Genomic DNA, 8,539 nt, shown 5'->3' on the forward strand with positions numbered 1-8,539 from the left:
AAACAAAGCTTGGACATAAAGGGGCACTATAGTAAGAGGAATAAGATATATAAGTAGCATAATATTTTTATAATATATCAAATGTAAAAATATTGAGGTGTATCTGAATGAAAAGTTTGGATATTCAAAGGTAATGAATTTTGAGAAAATTATGACTGATAAGAGTGGTTTCAATACTGAGGAGAAATTAAGCTTAAATAAGAATCTTGAAAACAGGACATACAATGACTTAATAAGATGACTTCTATAAATACAATTGAAACATAAACTGATTAGAAAAGATGTTATATGCTGATGTTGTTATATGTACAAATACTAGAAAAATGTTTATACCCAACTCTGTATGTATTGAAAGTATTAAGAATTATATTTGTTTAATGTAGATAAAAGGAGATTACTGGAAGAAGAGAGGTTCAAGGAAATACATTATCAACTAATATATTGATCAATTATAGAAATTAATTATTATTGTTTTTAAATATATGAACCCAGACAACACATTGTTCACTAAGCACTAAAGATTGTTATTGTAAAAAATTAATAAAATATATTAATAAAAAATAAAAACATATGTTTTAAATATGTTGCATTTTAATATGATGTTGCGAAAATATATGGCACATGTCATTTGAGGCATTAACTTATTCCTGGTCCAATTTTGTGGTAATTCCATCAATGGTTTGTCACAATGGCTGACTGAGTAACTTTTTTTTCAGAGACATTCCTCCCCCTCTTATTTGCACAATGGCTGTGCCACATAATTAATTGAAAGTACAGCAAAAACCCTGTTGTATTGCTGGCCCCGTGGCAAAAATTGGAATAGGCACTAGAAAGAGCATATGTTGGGAAAGAATTACAATATAGGTATACTGTACAGCCATTTTCTCTGTTTCTCCCTAGTGCACTATATCAATTTGGTTTATTAACATGAGTTTTATTCAAGTTCAGTTAGTATATTCATAAATGCATGAAACTGTTGCAAAACACCATAAATTCACTGACCTCATTGCAAAGAAACAAAAGTTATGTTTTAAAAACTGTGCAGCTGTAGTTTTTTCATTCAAAACAATATATGTAACAATATGATATGCCATGGAAGAATCATTGAACTGATATTCACCAGGAAAGCAAATATAAAGCCTTCCTGTGGAGTGCTTGTATACTTCTGATTACCAGATGTTAGTAACAAGCAACAAAGGAATGACTACTACCTAATTTTTCCAACATGTTGAAATATCCTGGACTATTTGCCTAGTAGCTGTTGGAGACAGAATGCAGGACTGGTTGCTTTGAGGCAAATATCTGTAGGAGCAAGAATAGTTTTTGTTCCCAAAGCAAGGTCAAAAAATCCTGAAGAAACAAAAGGGTTTAGGATATTTCCCTGATCAAAATTATAATTGTGTCCAGATGATACACTAAATCACAAATAGCCAAATACATTTTATTTTAAATAGCTTTATTTCTTTTATTGCATGTGATTATTCAAGCCTAAGAAACTGAGTTAATTGGGGAACTCAACTTCCACAATTTACTAAATATACAGTACCTTACAGGAACTTCATGTATAGTATGCTTCATGTATAGTATGCTGGGTTTTATTGAATGTAGGTCACGGGTGTCAAACTCACCACATCACGTGATGTGTCACGACATATTGTGACTTTTTTTACATTGCTGGAGCTGGGGTGGGCATGGCCTCCACATGATGCAACCGGCCCATGGGCCAGCAGTTTGACACCCCTGGTGTAGAAGAATAATATAAGAGGGTCTTTGATGTAAAATAAGCTCTTTTAATGAGTTCAAAATCAATGTGGCAGGACAAGACATGGGAGTGAACATAATACAGACATGCACCTTAAAAATATGTGGTTCTTTTAGCCATCAAATACTGCACCAAGTGTGTCAGTAATAATAGCAAGACAAGCATAGGATTTTCAGTCATGTTAATTTTACTTTTTTATGATTTAGAAGTTGTTTCTAGTGTTATCCATATTAAAAACTTATGAAGACTCTGCAACATTTTGAGGGGTTATAGAGTATGTTAAGGCATGAATATAACACCTTTATGTTGCCTTTTAAAATGTTTTGTCCTATAGTCACAGCATCTGCTTTAAAAAGTTGTAGATGGTGCTATATTTATGATTCCACATATTCCAAAGTACCTTTTCAGATGCTTAGTATATCCTGGTACTTATACTATATCCTTAATTTCTTACCAAAATACCCCACCTATTCTGCCTAAAGTATATCACAAATACAGATAAAGTGCCTAACAATAGAGGTCCATAAGTGGCCCTTGTACCTTCTTCATATCTGACTGCAACTTCTATTCTATTCTAAATCAATGTTAAAGAGCTTTCCATTTATGTAGAGTCAAACATGAATTAAATGCTCCTTTAGAAATGATCAGAGAAACAAGGTGGATGTCCCATTAGGACATATATCATACCATCGTCATGGAACAAAAATCTGGAATTTTTAACTTAGCCTTCATAGGGAATAGATTCCAAATTATAAGCATTTCTTTTTTTTTACTTGTACTGTTTGGGCCAACATTTCAATAGTTTTTAATTAGTAGTGAAATATCAGGGATCTCAGTTACTGTTTTGTGTAATCATTCTCAAACAGACCTTCCCTTTTGTGCTATGAGTTTTGGACCAAAAAAGTCTTATCCCTAAATCAATTTTCCATAGCTCTGTATCTATTTCCTAAGGTCCTGGAACTATTTCCCACAACCAGAGTGTTTGCTAATATTGTTGGCATATTTCTTTTTAGTGTCGTTGCCATGCCAGGAGTGCTTTCAGGAGAAACGGCAGCTTAGAAGAAATAGATGTGTGTGACCCTCCCACCTTCTTTAGTTCCCCTGCCCATGTCCAAACCTAGGGAAGGGAACACAATTGTACTAGTAAGAACACAATATATTTTTCTAATTGTCACTTGAGATGATTTCCAAGAGTTGAATTGGGAAAGGTTAATAATCTCCTCCTAACATTTTATGGTCCACAACATTTCTCCACGTACAACAATTAAAGGCTGGGGGGGTTGAAATAGTGGAAATTTTTAAAGTATTACTTTAAGAGATAGTGTAATTTCTTCTGAAAGGGAAAATGGGAAACAGACACAGGATAGGGCATAGAGAGGACTACAGGAGAAAGGAGAAAAGAAAATTTTATTACCTTTCTGACAATCTGAGACAATCCTTTGTCCCAAGTCTTGTAGTTTTGTTTGCTACCCTTGATCTCTACATGTTTCACTTACGTTTGCTCTGATACTCAGATGCTAAGTATTGGCCTGTAGGAACTTGTTTAACTCTTATTTTAGCCAGTTTAGTGTAGTGATTAGAGCAGGGATGTCAAACTGCCGGCCCACAGGTTGGATGCATCATAGTGAAACCGTGCCCACCCCATTGCTGGCAAAGGGGAAAAAAGCATGCTACGTCACGACATGTCACGTGACATTGCGAGTTTGACACCCCTGATCTAGAAACCAGGAGACTGAGTTCTAGTCCCACCTCAAATATAAAACCACCTGGGTGACTTTTGGCAAAACACACTTAACAACTATCTTGCTTAGCAACAGAAATTTTGGGCTCAGTTGTGGTTATAAATCAGCCCCAGTATGAATTTCTTCTTCAAATTGTTTGTTAAGAGTAATGTGTAGAACAGGAAAAATTGCATGCACACCCCAATTCTATGCACGTTGTCTTAAACATATATCTTAGTGAATTCCCTTAACTTTCAAATAGTATCTTATATATTTATTAATTTAATTGTGCACAGCATGTAAAATATTTATTTTACTTCATCTGCCTTTTTGCAGATGTACTGTAGGACGAAATCCATTAGATGTGATCTAAACACAAACAGTGTTTCTGTGCACTTCTCCCTGACTGCAATTACATAGAAGTGTAATATGCTTAGCATCTGCATGTAATAATCATTGAGTGCAGAACAGCTTGATCCCCAGCAATGAAAATATATCTTCATAACAAAAATAACTAAACCTCCTTGGGAAAGTAGTGAATATTCTTCATGTGACATTCCAGAATAAATACAATTCCTATAGAGTTGCAGTGAGATCAGTGTTTACCTCATACTGAGTTCTCAATCTGTTTTTCCTGGATTTTTCTATAAGGTTAAATGTTTTATTGCTAAGGACATTAATGTTACTTAAGCTGAACATTTCTTCCCCCACACTTACAAGAATACTGTGAAACAGTTATAATAAGGAGAATTTGATATAGTCTATATTGGAAGCCTTTCCATTTCTGAAATACCAATCATTGTGGATATTTTTATCAGTTGCAGTGGCTTTTCAGCAGGCCTGCACAGATATTGAATATCTGAAAAGCTCAGGAGGATCTTCAGCCAACACAATATACGTGCACACTTTAAACCCAAGAATACGCTAAGGCAGAAGCATATCCACCCCAAGGATAAAATGCCCAGACACAAACTAAGCAATGTGGTATATGCAGTACAATGCAGTGAGACATGTGCAGATCTATACATTGGGGAAACAAAACAACCACTTCATAAACGCATGGCACAACATAGGAGAATAAACCCATCCGGACAAGATTCAGCAGTCCATCTGCATTTAAAAGGCAAAGGGCACTCTTTTGAAGACAGCAAAGTCCACATTTTGGACAGAGAGGACCACTCGTTTGAAAAAGGGATCAAAGAGGTCATCTATATCAAAATTGAACAGCCCTCATTTAATAGAGGGGGAGGGATACAACATCATCTATCTCCAGTCTACAACAGAGTCCTTTCAGCAGTTCCAAGAAGGCTCCACACCCATTTGCACCACTCAGGTGATGACACAGATAAACTTCCAAGTGATCTCCATGACTCTCTAAAACAGGGGTGTCAAACTGCTGACACGCAGGCCAGTTGCATCATACAGAGGCTACGCCCACCCCAGCTCCGACAATGCAAAAAAAGTCATGATACGTCACAACACGTCACGTGATGCGGCGAGTTTGAAACCCGTGCTCTAAAAGAATGCAGATGACCAGCTGCCTGCAAGGAATATAAATCCTTCCATTCTCCACCATCCATCAGAACTGAAGAAGCTACTTGGATGAGAAGTGAAATATCTTCAAAGAAAAACAGAAAGTCCAGTTGCCTCTTGAAAAAGCACCTTTGGGATAACCATGACCTGGATGACTGAGAATTTCCATAGACACAATGCAGCACATAGTGTCTTCTTCTTTCGCTTTCTCAATTTCTCAATTATCCAGAATGGATCAGCAGCATTCCTTAGCCTTTTCTAAAACCATCTTGAAGCTGGGATATCATTAACTGGGGAGAGACTCTTAAGGATAATTTCACTTTTTAAAATAATTGGTTCTTTCCACAATTAAAGATATCACCCTATATATTTTCAAGTAATCACTAGCTATCAAGTAGTTACATTAAACCTATATCTTATTCATTGATAAAGAAATAATAGACCCCTAACTTTTCACTTATAATCATGTGTCCGTAATAAATTTAACTGATCTCATACTCCTTTTACAATTTAGAATCTAAACGTAACAGTTTTATTTTCTGTTCTGTTCTGTTCCAACACTAGGTGGAGCTGATAAACCTACAGATTCAAATACAGAGAAAAATCACTAGCATTTGTTAAGAGTAATATATTAATTCACAAAAAGTAAATTTGAATTTCCCACATGTGCTTATGATTCTGCAATCAACTTTGCATGAAATTAGAAATATGTGATTTTATTCTAAATTATCTCTGGATAGTGGACATATCTCAAATGTGCACAAAATGTGAGTCCAAACAAGTTTACTTTCTACTAAACATTCACTGGTTACATTTTTTTTCAATGAACAGTCCCTTTTGGGTTGAATATTACTTCAGATAGAGTGGAACAATAATGCTTAAGTAATGTAAATAAGTTTTAACCCTGCAGAAAAATAGAAGCATAGCAAATCTTTTGAATCTGTAGACTAATTGCTTTAGATCTGTTTTTAGCACTTTTGGGGCATGCATTCTAAATAGTACATATATATATTGAAGGACTCCAGACAGCATATTTCTGTTGAGCAGATAATAGTAAAATTACTTCTAAATAAAAAGAAAAATTAATCATTTGCTCTGAAACATATAGGAGAAAAAATATAACTCTTCAATATGCTATATATTGTACAAAGAGTGCATCCTATATTTAGCTAAAGAAAATGGTCTAAGTTTTATTTCATGATGCAAGAAGAGAATTTTTCTTCAAGGGCAGAGCAAGTCAAAGATTAGACTTTTCCATTGTCCCTCTACACCTCCAGATCCTTCCACACAAACTAATGGGATCATACAACTAATGGGATTAGAGCTAGCCTTGACTGATCAGAAAAGAGATCATGTTAGGGATAATGAAAAATGATGTTGAAAAGAAAGATGCCAATATCATAATGCCCTGATATAATCAATGGTATGACTTTATTCATGAATATTGTATGTAGTTCTGGTCACCGTATCTCCAAAAGGATGTAGTGGAGCTGGAGAAGATCCAGAGAAGGACAATTAAGATGATCAACGAGATGAAGAGATGAGAAAAGTTTGTGTCATTTGGGACTTTTTAGTTTAGGAGGCGAATGAGAGGGACCATGACAGTGATGCATTAAGTTATATATGGTATAGATAAAATGGGCAAAGAGAAGCTATTTTCCCCTTCCCAAAATACTAGAATCAGAAGGCACCCAATAAAACTGAATCTTGGAATAATCAGGACAGACAAAAGGAAATATTTTTATACAACATGTAATTAAATTTATAGAATTTGCTACTATGAGGTATTTTAATAAAAAGAACATCCACAATAAACCAAAGTAATTTTAACATTTTTTTCTGCCATTTGGGAATTAAAATCCTGTCTCATTTGCTTACACATAGATAAAAATTATTGAATGAGGCTATTTTTAAAAGACTTGTCCAGCTCTCCTTAGAAGCAAGTTTTGACAAATGGGTAAACCTGCAGGTTTACTTTTTATCAAAACTATGGAAGTCAGTCCTTCTACTGACTTCCCTGTAGAGAAAATGAATGCTTCATCCATGGGCTGCAGGACAAGTTGAAAGTATTTGAAACTGGCAATGGGGACAGAAAGATCTATGCTGGTTTAGTATTTTGTTGGTTTATACATATATTTGTTGGTTCATATGTCTTTTTTTTTAGCTCTTAAAAATAAGAAGAGAAGAAAGCACTTTGATCAAGCATGGAGAAGATCTTAAAAACTTCCACATGAGCTAGTATCTTTCATAGTGAAGACTTTGAAGCCACTTTCACTGCAGTCAGGGAATACAGCACGGGTGTCAGACTTGCGACATCACGTGACGTGTCGCAACATATCATGACTTTTTTTCCATTGCCAGCAATGGGTTGGGTGTGGTTTTGGTGTGACGCATCCAGCCCGTGGGCTGGCAGTTTGACACCCCTGGAATATAGTATTCCTTGAATCAAATCTTCATTTCATCACCAGTATGATTTGCATATTAGAGGGGCATCTTCACAATGTTCACATTACTAAATCTGAATGCATTACTTGAATAAGGGCCTTATTTTTAAGAGCAAAAGGAAAGAAAGACATTGAATTAGTTTTTTTTTTAATTTAATCTGGCATATAATGGCTAACTAGAAGCCTTCAAGAATTTCAGAAGCATGCAGTGGGGAGAATGGTAGTCCTTGCTCCCTCTCACTAGATTATTGCCAAGGAATAAAGTGGAAGAGAGAGATGTAAATACCACCTATAGTTTTTGAATGAAAGGTAGAGTATCAATCTAATAAATAGTGTAAATGCAAATTAATCAGTAGAGAACATACATAGGTGAATTGAAATTAGTCAAGGATTTCTATCTCATTTATATCTATTCCTGTGTATATGGTAATATATGAAACTGTATAAAACTGTATCATGCTAAAATCAGTAAAGTTTCAATATTTGTATATAATATTAAACAATGCCATGTGAGTGAAATGAAAGAAATGATTTCTGTAGGTTCTGATATATTTATTTATAACTGAGTGTCCCTGGGATGGCCCTGACACTTGGTTAAACTACATTGCATCTTTTTACTCTAATCCTAAAGCACTACGTACTAAGTTAACAAGATTTAGGAAGTCTGTAAGACTCAGGAGAATAATATAAGAAGGACAGGACTGAAAGGCTCCACCTGTTTTTTTAGAGGCAGTATTTCTGAATCTTGACAATTTTAAAACGGGTGGACTTCAATTCCAAAATTCCCCGGCTGAGGTATTCTGGGAGTTGAAGTCCACTCGTCTTAAAGTTGCCAAGGCTCAGAAGCACTGAGCTAGAGCAATGGGCTTTTTTCTTTTTTTTATCTGCAGAAGAATTTCTGTGTGAGCGCGGAAGCTTAAGCTTCTTCCGTGCTTACAAAGAGTCTGACATCTTCGACAAAAAGTGCTAAATCGAGATTTTTTAAAGGAGGAGGAGCTCACCGGAGGCGCTATACACAGGAGCGTAGTTTTTCTCCAACTCTCCCGGCAGGGGTTGTTAAGCTTTATAGCTTTCGACTT

This window comes from Protobothrops mucrosquamatus, unplaced genomic scaffold (genome assembly GCF_001527695.2).
Source record: "Protobothrops mucrosquamatus isolate PMUCROS unplaced genomic scaffold, P.Mucros_1.0 scaffold1790, whole genome shotgun sequence".
NCBI lineage: Eukaryota > Metazoa > Chordata > Lepidosauria > Squamata > Viperidae > Protobothrops > Protobothrops mucrosquamatus.